This window comes from Lithobates pipiens, unplaced genomic scaffold, assembly GCF_037356315.1.
Source record: "Lithobates pipiens isolate NorthernLeopardFrog02 unplaced genomic scaffold, aLitPip1_a1.2 Scaffold_27, whole genome shotgun sequence".
NCBI classification, from domain to species: Eukaryota; Metazoa; Chordata; class Amphibia; order Anura; family Ranidae; genus Lithobates; species Lithobates pipiens.
Genome location: NW_027507788.1, coordinates 7,121,529 through 7,133,633, shown reverse-complemented (window position 1 = coordinate 7,133,633; position 12,105 = coordinate 7,121,529). Strand labels below are relative to the sequence as shown.

At 41.2% G+C, this 12,105-nt stretch overlaps 1 protein-coding gene and 1 long non-coding RNA gene across 2 annotated transcripts in view; one reads left to right on the top strand and one right to left on the bottom strand.

The window, feature by feature from the left end:
- LOC143933461 (polymeric immunoglobulin receptor-like) overlaps positions 1–12,105 on the bottom strand; it is a 68,268-nt gene that overhangs the window by 42,365 nt on the left and 13,798 nt on the right. The window lies entirely within an intron of this gene.
- Positions 6,694–12,105, top strand: part of LOC143933462 (uncharacterized) — a 35,016-nt gene continuing 29,604 nt past the window's right edge. Inside the window, exon 1 of the long non-coding RNA XR_013263099.1 lies at positions 6,694–7,164. This is a non-coding gene — a long non-coding RNA (uncharacterized LOC143933462). The remainder of the gene's footprint in view (positions 7,165–12,105) is intronic.

The window sequence follows — 12,105 nt, the reverse complement described above, 5'->3', positions numbered from 1 at the left end:
ACGTGTGCAGGGATCCACCAAACTTCCATAGTGGAATAGGTCTCTGGTGGTCCAGGGAGAAGACATCTGGTGGGTCAGGCTATCTGGCAATATCGGGGGGGGGGGGGGGTTACAAGCAAAGGAAGTCAGGAGCAAACTAATGGAGGAAAGTTGATGCTGCTGCACCAATTTGCGCCAAAGTTTCCTGAGCTGCGCCATTGGGCCAAGCAGCCGCGAGGAGTCTACCTCCGCACCCGCACTCCATAGTAAACTATTTGGGTGTATGGGGGCCAGCCATAGTTTCTCTATTTCGGTCCACTTATTATAGGAGCGAATTGTGAACCAGGAGGCGATCGCCTTCAGCTGTGCCGCCTGATGGTATTTAATAAGGTTGGGGAATGCTAGTCCTCCATCAGTCAGAGCTGCCTGCAGTACCGAGCGCGGGATTCTGTGACGTTTATAATTCCAGGTAAACTGTAAGAGCTCTGCCTGTAAGAGCTTTAATTGGCCATAGGGGACAGGGACGGGTAGGGTTTGGAAAAGATATAGTAATTTCGGGAGGATGGTCATCTTCACCGATGCGATCCGCCCTAGTAAAGAGATGTGGCGTTTTTTCCACTGTTGTAGGAGACCTCTAATAGTGTGGAAAAAGGGGGAGGGTAGTTTTCCTGAAAGAGGGTAGAGTATTGCGGGGTAAGTTTGATCCCCAGATAATTTAGAGCCGCAGTTTTCCAGCTGTAGGGGAAGTTCGCTTTCAAGTGTTCTACCTCTTCCTCTGGTGTGTTGATAGGGAGGGCTTCTGATTTAGATGCGTTTATTTTATACCCTGATAAGGCTCCGTAGTGTTCCAATTCCGCATGGAGAACCGGTAAGCATACACCCCCGAGGAGTACGGCCAGAGTTACTCAATTAGGATGGAGAAGAAGTTGGGTTCTAATCTATGTTCTTTAAAAGGGAACAGCAGACCCCATAACCTATAAATAACATAAATTATAGGTCCCCAGAAAATAGGTAAGGTTAAGCCCCCGAGGAGTACAGCTGGAGTACGGCCAGAATACAGCCAGAGTTACTCAATTAGGATGGAGAAGACGTTGGGTTATAATCTATGTTTTTAAAAGGGAACAACAGACCCCATAGCCTAAAAGTAACATAAATAAATAAGTACCCAGAAACCAGGTAAGGTTACAGCCCCAAGGAGTAAAGTCTGGAGTACAGCCAGAGTTACTCAGGACATAGAAGAAGTTGGGGGTTTTAATCTACTGTATGTTCTTCAAAGGGAACAGAAGACCCCATAACCTATAAATAACGTTCCTCAGAAACCAGGTAAGGTTACACCCCCCCACCTAAAAAATAACATAAAGTTCTCAGAAACCAGGTAAGGTTACACCCCCGAGGATTACAGCCTGGCGCACGGCCAGAGTTACTCAATTAGGATGGAGAAGAAGAAGTTGGGTTCTAATCTATGTTCTTTAAAGGGACCCCATGACCTATGAATAACATAAATATATAGGTCCTCAGAAACCAGGTAAGGTTAACCCCCCCCCCCCAAGGAGTATGGCCAGAGTACAGCCAGAGTTGCTCAATTAAGACAGAGAAGAAGTTGGGTTCTAATCTATGTTCTTTAAAGGGACCCATGACTTATAAATAACATACATTATAAGTCCCCAGAAACTAGGTAAGGTTACGCCCCCGAGGAGTACAGCTGGAGTAGGGCCAGAATACAGCCAGAGTTACTCAATTAGGATTGATGGAGAAGAAGTTGGGTTATAATTTATGTTTTTAAAAGGGAACAACAGACGCTATAACCTAAAAGTAACATAAATAAGTAAGTACCCAGAAACCAGGTTACAAGGAGTAAAGTCTGGAGTACAGCCAGAGTTACTCAGGACATAGAAGAAGTTGGGTTGTAATCTACTGCATGTTCTTCAAAGGGAACAGAAGACCCCATAACCTATAAATAACATAAATATATAAGTCCTCAGAAAACAGGTAAGGTTACACCCCCCCTCCCCCGAGGAGTATGGTCAGAGTACAGCCAGAGTTACTCAGGACATAGAAGAAGTTGGGTTGTAATCTACTGTATGTTCTTCAAAGGGAACAGAAGACCCCATAACCTATAAATAACATAAATATATAAGTCCTAGGCTAGAGTACAGCCAGAGTTTCTCAATTAAGACAGAGAAGAAGTTGGGTTCTAATTTATGTTCTTTAAAGGGGCCCATGACGTATAAATAACATACATGTATAAGTCCTCAGAAACCAGGTAAGGATACGCCCCCGAGGAGTTACTTAATTAGGATGGAGAAGAAGTTGGGTTCTCACGTATCTTCTTTAAAGGGAACAGCAGACCCATAACCTAAAAAATAACATAAAGTTCTCAGAAACCAGGTAAGGTTTCACCCCCGAGGATTACAGCCTGGAGCACGGCCAGAGTTACTCAATTAGGATGGAGAAGAAGTTGGGTTCTCACGTATCTTCTTTAAAGGGAACAGGAGACCCCATAACCTAAAAAATAACATAAAGTTCTCAGAAACCAGGTAAGGTTACACCCCCGAGGATTACACCCTGGCGCACGGCCAGAGTTACTCAATTAGGATGGAGAAGAAGAAGTTGGGTTCTAATCTATGTTCTTTAAAGGGACCCCATGACCTATGAATAACATAAATATATAGGTCCTCAGAAACCAGGTAAGGTTAACCCCCCCCCCCCCCAAGGAGTATGGCCAGAGTACAGCCAGAGTTGCTCAATTAAGACAGAGAAGAAGTTGGGTTCTAATTTATGTTCTTTAAAGGGACCCATGACATATAACTAACATACATGTATAAGTCCTCAGAAACCAGGTAAGGATACGCCCTCGAGGAGTTACTCAATTAGGATGGAGAAGAAGTTGGGTTCTCACGTATCTTCTTTAAAGGGAACAGCAGACCCATAACCTAAAAAATAACATAAAGTTCTCAGAAACCAGGTAAGGTTACACCCCCGAGGATTACAGCCTGGCGCATGGCCAGAGTTACTCAATTAGGATGGAGAAGAAGAAGTTGGGTTCTAATCTATGTTCTTTAAAGGGACCCCATGACCTAGGAATAACATAAATATATAGGTCCTCAGAAACCAGGTAAGGTTAACCCCCCCCCCAAGGAGTATGGCCAGAGTACAGCCAGAGTTGCTCAATTAAGACAGAGAAGAAGTTGGGTTCTAATTTATGTTCTTTAAAGGGACCCTTGACATATAAATAACATACATATATAAGTCCCCAGAAACTAGGTAAGGTTACGCCCCCGAGGAGTTACTCAATTAGGATGGAGAAGAAGTTGGGTTCTCACGTATCTTCTTTAAAGGGAACAGCAGACCCATAACCTAAAAAATAACATAAAGTTCTCAGAAACCAGGTAAGGTTACACCCCCAAGGACGTACAGCCTGGAGCACGGCCAGAGTTACTCAATTAGGATGGAAAAGAAGTTGGGTTCTAATCTATGTTCTTTAACCCTTTAACGTTCTGCTCCACCGTTTGGTAGAGCCCATTTTGAGTCACGCTAACTCATTGAAAAACGTGGACTTTAAAGGGAACAGCAGAACCCATAACCTATTACTAATATAAAAAGGCCCCCGAGGATCGCTACGTTTCCAGCCCTGGTGAGAAAACCATACTTAGAAATTGGCATCTTCTGAACGCGAAGCATGAAAACCTTATCTTTCTTTAAGAGGCTCAGCTTATCGGCTTCTTATTTAATTTGCTGCATGATCAAAACTGAATTCTGGCGAAATAGGCAGATTGCGATAGAACTTTAATCGTGAAGCAACGCCGCAGGTAAACGGAGTTAGCGAGCCAAATATTTACTCCCGGAAACATCTCAAGGATTAATTGAACCGTTTATATTAGAGTCTGCAGGACTGGTGCCAAGAGAACAAAGCAAATACGTGAGGAGGGGTGTATTTTGTGCTTAGCCGGGTATTTCCCGGGAACAGTTTACTTCCTTGTACGAGGCCCAGGTATCCTTATTAAAATATTAGCTGACACAGGAAAGATCGGGTTCAACAATCGGTGACACAAGATAGAATGGATAGAACACCACCTCCTCTATCCTTCCTACCTTCACTGTATACTATCAGAAGTTTATGTAATATCTTCTATATCATATCTCATATACAGCAGACACTCAGTAAGCAGCACTGAGCTTTATCACTTAATTGGTCACATTGCCATAAACTTTGTATTCTCAGTCTATATCCAGAGCTCCCTATCATTCTGGCCCTCAAATGCATTCAATTTCTTCTTTAATCACCCCCTTGACCTCTCATTGGGAGGGAAATTTTCAGCAGGAAGGTGATTGTGCGCAGTCCATCAATTATTTTGATGCTGGCTGCTTGGGGATATACTGCCACCAAGGGGCAGTGTAGTGTTGCTAGTGGGGGGGGGGGGGGTCTATTGTTGCTACAGGGTCTTTTGTTTCTGGGGGTATCTACTTTTGTGGTGGGGGGTCTATTGTTGCTGGCTTCTGGGGGACGGGTCTATTGTTGCTGCTGTGGCATCTATTGTTGCTGGTGGGGGATCTATTATCTATTGTTGTTGGATGGGTCTATTGTTGCTGGGGGGGGGGGTCTATTGTTGCTGGCTTCTGGTGGTGGGGTCTATTTTTTCTGCTGTGGCATCTATTGTTGCTGGTGGGAGATCTATTGTTGTTGGGGGTCTATTGTTGCTGGGGGGGGGGTCTATTGCTGCTGGCTGCTGGAGGGGTCTGTTGTTGTTGCTGTGACATCTATTGTTGCTGGTGGGGGATCTATTGTTGTTGGGGGGAATCTATTGTTGCTGGTGGAGGACCTATTTTTTCTGGGGGGGTGTACTTTTCGTGGGGGGGGGGTCTATTGTTGCTTACTGCTGGAGGCTCTTTTGATGTTATTTTTATATTTTTACATTTATTTTCTATATTTGTATTATTATTTTTCCGGACGTAAGAGGCATAGCTATGTAAACATAAATATAAATACAGATTTTTTAATAAAAATATTATTTATTTATTTTGTATATATTTTATGTCTTTTTTTATTATTATTTCTCTTTTTCATGGAGTAAGAGTTATCTTTGTGGTGCAGGTTTTTTTTTTTTTTTTTTTTTTTAATATAGCTCTATATATTATTTATTTATATTTTGTATACGTTTTATATTTGTTTTTTATGTTGCTTACTGCTGGAGGCTCTATTGATGTTATTATTATTTTTATTTATGTTTTTTATATTTATTTTCTATATTTGTATTAATATTTTTCCGGACATAAGAGGCATAGCTATGTAAACATAAATATAAATACAGATTTTTTAATAAAAATATTATTTATTTATTTTGTATATATTTTATTTCTTATTTTTTTATTATTTCTTTTTTTTCATGGAGTAAGAGTTATCTTTGTGGTGCAGGTTTTGTTTTTATTTTTGTTTAATATAGCTCTATATATTATTTATTTATATTTTTTACATTTATTTTCTAGATTTGTATTATTATTTTTCCAGACGTAAGAGGCATAGCTATGTAAACATAAATATAAATACAGATTTTTTAATAAAAATATTATTTATTTATTTTGTATATATTTTATTTCTTATTTTTTTATTATTTCTTTTTTTCATGGAGTAAGAGTTATCTTTGTGGAGCAGGTTTTTTTTTTTTTTTTTTTTTAATATACCTCTATTTATTATTTATTTATATTTTTTATACGTTTTATATTTGTTTGTTTTTTTATGTTTCTTACTGCTGGAGGCTCTATTGATGTTATTATTATTTTTATTTATATTTTTTATATTTATTTTCTATATTTGTATTATTATTTTTCCGGATGTAAGAGGCATAGCTATGTAAACATAAATACAGATTTTTTTTTAAATAAAAATATTATTTATTTATTTTGTATATATTTTATTTCTTTTTTTATTATTATTTCTTTTTTTCATGGAGTAAGAGTTATCTTTGTGGTGCAGGTTTTGTTTTTCTTTTTCTTTAATATAGCTCTATATATTATTTATTTATATTTTTTATATTTATTTTCTAGATTTGTATTATTATTTTTCCGGATGTAAGAGGCATAGCTATGTAAACATAAATACAGATTTTTTAATAAAAAATATTATTTATTTTGTATATATTTTATTTCTTTTTTTTTTATTATTTCTTTTTTTCATGGAGTAAGAGTTATCTTTGTGGAGCAGGTTTTTTTTTTTTTTTTTTTTAATATAGCTATTTATTTATATTTTTTATACGTTTTATATTTGTTTTTTATGTTGCTTACTGCTGGAGGCCCTATTGATGTTATTATTATTTTTATTTATATTTTTTATATTTATTTTCTATATTTGTATTATTATTTTTCCGGATGTAAGAGGCATAGCTATGTAAACATAAATATAAATACAGATTTTTTTTAAAATAAAAATATTATTTATTTATTTTGTATATATTTTATTTCTTATTTTTTTTTTTATTTATTTCTTTTTTTCATGGAGGAAGAGTTATCTTTGTGGTGCAGGTTTTTTTTTTTTTTTTTTTTTTTTTTTTTTTAATATAGCTCCATATATTATTTATTTATATTTTTTATACGTTTTATATTTGTTTTTTATATATATATTATTATTTTTCCAGGAGTAAGAGGCGTAGCTATGTAAACATAAATATAAATACAGATTTATTTATTTTTTTATATATTATTTATTTATTTTTGGGGAGTTCTGCTACTGAAAATTTGTAAAAAAAAATAAAAAAAAAGTTTTGGTTGTGCGTAGATTTGAATCTTCTCAGAGGAAAATGTTTTAAGTGCTGTACAAATGTGTAAAATAATAACTAACAGTCTATGGTTTCTGCAGCTATGTTTGATCTGCAAGTAGTGGCTTGCCTATTTTTGACTATTCAATGACTATGAATTGCGTACCTTCCTCCACCCCGAAAATTCAGATGGATATAGAGAAGGGATAAGACTTCCCCGAACTAGCATTCCATAGCCTGCATCTGTTTGTATAGGCACAGTCCGTGTACACCGTACTATCCCCCATACGCAGAATTCCACCGACCTCATTACTATGAATGGGCACCAGTAGGACCTACCTGGGATTATCCAACAGGCCAGTTCCCTGCAGCTTGTGTCAATGTTCTCCTGATGCCTTCACACATCCTACATGACGAGGCTGGAGGCTGAATGGAGGTAAGTGATTTGTTTTATTGTAACTCCATATTCATATCTAATGTTCAAAGATGGTTTGTATCTGAAAACCTTGTGCCATTAAAGGGTCAGTCCACCCAAAATCGATATTTTAGTTCTTGGTAGAGAACTCAACGCAACTCAACTGGTGAGATGTCTGAAATTAGTTTCCAGGTCTGTAAACCTGTTGGACCCATCGTGAGGGGCCCTCCCCGCCATCCCTGCACTGAGTTTCCTGGTCTGTACAGCTGCTGTGCCTATTATTGGGGGCTTCTGCCATCCCCGCACTGAGTTTCCAGGTTTATATACCTGCTGAGCCCAGTATGAGGGACTCTCATCATCCCTGTGCTGAGTTCTGAAGTCTATACACCTGCCATGGCTATTATGATGTGCTGCCACCCTTCCTGCTGTGGATTGCTGGGTCTCTACACCTGCTGTACCCATGAGGGGTTCCCATCATTCCTGCACCGAGTGCCCAGGTCTGTACACTTGCCGTGCCCATTATGAGGGATTGCCACCATCCCTTTGCTGAGTTCCTGGGTTTGTATAGCCGCTGTGCCCATTATGGGGGATTCCCACCATCCCTGTGCTGAGTTCCTGGGTCGTCACACCTGCCGTGGCCATTATGAGGGATTCCCACTATCCCTTTGCCTAGTTCCTGGGTATGTATACCTGCTGTGCCCGTTATGGGGGATTCCTACCATCCCTGTGGTGGGTCCCTGGGTCTTTACACCGGCTGTGGCCATTATAAAGGAATTCCCACCTTCCCTGTGCTGAGTTCCTGGGTCTGTACACCTGCTGTGGCCATTATGGGGGATTCCCACCATCCCTGTGCTGAGTTCCTGGGTCTGTACACCCGCTGTGCCCATTATGGGGGATTCCCACTATCCCTGTGCTGAGTTCCTGGGTCTGTATACCTGCTGTGGCCATTATGGGGGATTCCCACCATCCCTGGGCCAAGTTCCCGGGTCTGTACACCTGATGTGGCCATTATGAGAGATTCACACCATCCCTGTGCTGAGTTTCCATGTCTGTACACCTGCCGTGGCCATTATAGGGGGATTCCCACCATCCCTGTGCCAAGTTCCCGGGTCTGTACACCTGCTGTGGCCATTATGAGAGATTCACACCATCCCTGTGCTGAGTTTCCAGGTCTGTACACCTGCCGTGGCCATTATGATGGGCTGCCATCCTTCGTGCACCGGATGCCTAGGTCTGTACACCAGCCGTACCCATAAGTGGTTCCCATCATTCCTGCACTGAGTTCCCAGGTCTGTACACCGGCTGTGCCCATTATGAGGGGTTTTCACCATCCCTGTGCTGAGTTCACAGGTTTTTACACCTGCTGTGGCTATTTTGAGGGGCCCGCACCGGCCTACAATGAGTCTTTATGGTCTGCACATGTGTTGTGCCCATTATGAGGGTCTCCTGATCCTGCTGGATTTTTTTTTTATATAGTTTATATTATGGAGAATATAAGAGGAAGATCTCGGACTCACAATGATGGATGGGAACACTCACAACTCCCAGGTGGGCAAGAAAAGGGGTTGTAGTAGCAAGATCACACTCTTGGAGCATCCAAGAAGTATAAGAAACCAGGGAATGACTCAGCTCACAAAGCTCATCGCATCACTAAAGGATCACTTTTGGGTAGACTAACCTTTAGGAATTGTATTTCTGAGGATACTGCCTTTCAGTCAAATATACTCTGTTTAATGAGATCCCTTCCTTAATGGGTACATGTGTGCTTTTCCATAGAGCCTCACGTATAAATTCCAACAGCAGAGCACTGAAGGCTTTTTGGCAACTAAGCCAGTTGTATGCACTTGAGGTGGTGACCATTGGCTGCCCAATAAAAGACAAGTAGGTCAGGTCATGGTAAGGGGGTAAGGGGGCGGACATTTCCCAGGGCTCAAATGACAAGGTGCTCCTAATCAAGGGGTATCAAGATTTCCTCAAAATGGCCCAGAGAGGATTTTAAGGTGCAGTTGTGGCTATTGAGGTGCAATGCCTGGAGAAGAAACCCAAGTAGGACTTGGGGCACTCAAACCAGTTGTAGGCACTTGAAGTGGTGACCATTGGCTGCCCGATAAAAGCCAAGTAAGTCAGGTCACGGTAAGGGGGCGGACATTTCCCAGGGCTCAAATGACAAGGTGCTCCTAATCAAGGGGTATCAAGTTTTCCTCTAAATGGCCCAGGGAGGATTTTAAGGTGCGGTTGTGGCTATTGAGGTGCAATGCCTGGAGAAGAAACCCAAGTAGGACTTGGGGCACTCAAACCAGTAGTAGGCATTTGAAGTGGTGACCATTGGCTGCCCGATAAAAGCCAAGTAGGTCAGGTCATGGTAAGGGGACGGACATTTCCCAGGGCTCAAATGACAAGGTGCTCCTAATCAAGGGGTATCAAGTTTTCCTCTAAATGGCCCAGGGAGGATTTTAAGGTGCAGTTGTGGCTATTGAGGTGCAATGCCTGGAGAAGAAAGCCAAGTAGGACTTGGAGCACTCAAACCAGTGGTAGGCACTTGAAGTGGTGACCATTGGCTGCCCGATAAAAGCCAAGTAAGTCAGGTCACGGTAAGGGGGTGGAAATTTCCCAGGGCACAAATGACAAGGTGCTCCTAATCAAGGGGTATCAAGTTTTCCTCTAAATGGCCCAGGGAGATTTTTAAGGTGCAGTTGTGGATATTGAGGTGCAATGTCTGGAGAAGAAGCCCAAGTAGGACCTGGAGCACTCAAACCAGTTGTAGGCACTTAAAGTGGGAACCATTGGCTGCCTGATAAAAGACAAGTAGGTCAGGTCCTGGTAAGGGGACAGACATTGCCCGGGGCTCAAAGTACAAGATGCTCCTTATCAAGGGGTATCGAGTTTCCCCTTAAATGGCCCAGGGACGATATTAAGGTGCAATGCCTGGAAGAGAAACCCAAGGCACTTAAAGAGCACAGGAACTAAAGGTAGTGGAAAGGAACATGGCAGTGAGCTAAGAACAAATACAAAAGGATAGAGAGGAGAAAGAAACTACAAGAGGAGGGATGGAGCGTTGGTTAATTGAGCATCAGTTGGATGGAGTTTCAGTTGATGGAGCTTCAGTTGATATAGAATTGGTTCTTGGAACGTGGGTTGGCAGAGCATAGCTTAAAGAAGCGTTGGTTGGCAGAGCATAGGTTGATAGAGCACCAGCTGATGGCCCATCAGTTGCTGGAGCATCAGTTGATGGACCCATGGATGGCCTTCAGTTGATGCCTGAACTAGTAGGAGGAAAGAAAGACAGCAGTGAGCTAAGGACAAGGAGTAAGAGATTAATAGAAACAGAAAGAGACCAAAATGAGAGGGATGGAGCATCGGTTGATGGCCCATCATTTATAGTATAACTAAAGGCAAAACTTTTTTTTTTTTTTTCGTTTTGGATGGAGTGCAGAGATTAGATGCATTTCAGTTTTCATTGCCCCTGTTAGGGAGATTCACCCTCTCTATTTGTCCTGTTTACCATTAAGTAAGTAAAACAAAATCCCAAATTTTGAGTTGTCCCTAGAAAGGTAATAGAGGGGACATTTTCCAATGGGGGCACTCGCTTTGGTAACCTGGGGGGGCCCCAAAGAAAATCCCTTAATTTGCAGGGATTTTTTTCTCACTTCCTGTTTTAGCTACAGGACAGAAAGTGAAGGTGCATGTGTCCAATGGGACACAGATGGCAAAAAATAAAATGATAGGAGTTATAACCCTCCCTTACTCCATCCAAAATGAGAAAAAACATTTTTGCCTACAGTTCTACTATAATTGGAGCTTCAGTTGATGGAGCGACAGTTAATATAGCATTGATGTTTTGAACGTAGGTCGCCAGAACATAGATTAAAAGAGTGAACATAGGTTGTTAGAGCATCGGTTGATATCAGATCAGTTGATGGACCCATTGATGTCCTTCAGTTGATGGACTGTCGATTAATGGAGGGTAGGAGGAAAAAAAGACAGCAGGGAGTTAAGAATAAGAGAAAGGGATATATTGCAGGAGAAAGAGACCAGAAAAGGAGGAATTGAACATTTGATGATGGAGCATCCCTTCAGTTCATGAAGCATCAGTTGGTGGAGCAACAGCTGATGTAGAATTGGTTATTGGAATCCGAGTTGCTGGAACATTGGTTATTGGAGTGTCGATTGACATAACATGGGTTGGTAGAGCGTCAGTTGATGTCAGATCAGTTGCTGGAGCATCAGTTGATAAACCTGTTGATGGCCTTCAGTTGATGGGCTGTCGATTGATGGAAAGTAGGAGGAAAGAAAGACATGGTAAGCTAAGGATAGAGAGAAAGGGATAGCTAGAAGGAGAAAGAGACCAAAATGGGAGGGATGGAGCATTGGTTGATGGAGTTCCACTTAATTGAAAGCTTCAGTTGATAAAGCATCAATTGGTGGAGCAACAGTGGATGTGAAAAATTGGTTATTGGAATGCGGGTTAATGGACTGTTGATTGACAGGGCATAGGTTAGTAGCGCGTCAGTTGATGTTAGATCAGTTGCTGGAGCATCAGTTACTGGACCCATTGATGGCCTTCAGTTGTTGGACTCTCAATTGATGAAGAGTAGAAGGAAAGAAAGACAGCAAGGAGCTTAGAATGAGGAGAAATGGATGGATTGAAGAAGAAAGAGACCAAAATGAGAGGAATGGAGCATTGGAATGTCACTTAATTGGAGCTTCAGTTGATGAAGCATCAGTTGGTGGAGCAAAAGCCGATGTAGAATTGGTTATTGGAACGTGGGTTGCTGTAGCATTGGTTAATGGCGTGTCAATTGACAGAACATAGATTGGTAGAGCGTCAGTTGATGTCAGATCAGTTGCTGGAGCATCAGTTGATAAACTTGTTGATGGCCTTCAGTTGATGGGCTGTCGATTGATGGAAAGTAAGAGGAAAGAATCACATAGTAAGCTAAGGACAGAGAGAAAGGGATAGAT